Consider the following 1,357-nt stretch of genomic DNA (forward strand, 5'->3'; position numbering starts at 1 on the left):
TTTTCTAACTTTTTTTTTTTTTTTTTTAGGGTGCATTGACACTTAAGTTAATTTTCAGCTCACTTTAAGAATACCTAGTGCTGGGCCCAGTAGGTGGCATGGTGGTTAAGGCACTGGAGAAGGGATTGAGGTGTTCTACACCCTGTTGGTACTCCTGCCCTTTTGTTTCTCTGTCTATCACTGGTGAGTACACACACCTTCTAGCAATTAAAAAAAAAGAAATAGCTATCGTGGTCTAAATAATTTTAATTTAGAAAGATATTTCTCCATGCTGTTATGTAGTATACATATGAGAGAAATGAGAAGATGCATATAGCATTATTCTAGCTCTGCAAGAATCCTATATTTGCTACGAAGTCAGAGACAAGCCGTGTTTGAAGATGTGTAAAGACTGATTTAAATCCTATCCCAGAAGTGTTGTTAGTGTTGAGAGCTCTGAGGAGTAGGCAGTATTGAGGTTGCTAGAGGAGCAATGTAGATGAGACAGGACATTTGTTTGGTCTTGGCAGCCCACAACACACTGTTGGAGTCCCATCTTTTGTCTTCAGGAACTTAGGAAGCTGCTGTCAGCCAAGAAACTGATCAGAAAGGAAAGAATTACATGTTACTGATTGTTGGTGGTAGGATTATACAAAACAGTGAACTTGCCAAGTCTCTTAAGTAAGGAATGACCCAAATTCTATCAGTCTTCATAATCAACTAAAATCATATATCCATCATTTTAAATGTTATTTGAGAATATGACAGTTTCAGAATTTATTTGTGTAGGCTTAGCTGACAACTTCCCAATTAACAAAATGTATATTTTCTGATTAACTAGTGTATGTAAAAATCCAGCCACATAATCTATAGCATGAAATACCCATGCAGACAGTAGCAATTAAACAAGCTTATTCTATTCTAAATTTTACATAAAGCATAAAGGGTCCAAAATAGTTAAGAAAATTTTGAAGAAAAACAAGGTGTAGGCTTTTACTTTAATTGACATGGAGACTTATTAGGAAGCTGTGGTAATCAAGGCAGGGAAGTAATGACAAAGGCAGAGACATACATACTGACAGGACTAAATGGACAGTTCAGAAACAGATCTACAAGTATGGGACCAGTAGGTGGCGTGATGGTTAAGGCACTGGACACTCCCACATAGCTGACCACAGTTTGAGTCCTAGACCTGGTGGCTTGCTTTCTCACTTTCCCTTTCCCTCTCTTTCTCTGGCCAAATTAAAAAATAAGTGAATGAATAAAAAATTAAAGAAATAATTCTTAAAAAAGGAAAGAGATCTACATGTATATCTGTGAGAAATGATACAGAGAAAAATGAGGTGATGCTGTTTGTAGTCTGGTACAATTAGTTTTC

Source organism: Tupaia chinensis, unplaced genomic scaffold (assembly GCF_000334495.1).
Source record: "Tupaia chinensis unplaced genomic scaffold, TupChi_1.0 Scaffold145870_1, whole genome shotgun sequence".
NCBI classification, from domain to species: Eukaryota; Metazoa; Chordata; class Mammalia; order Scandentia; family Tupaiidae; genus Tupaia; species Tupaia belangeri.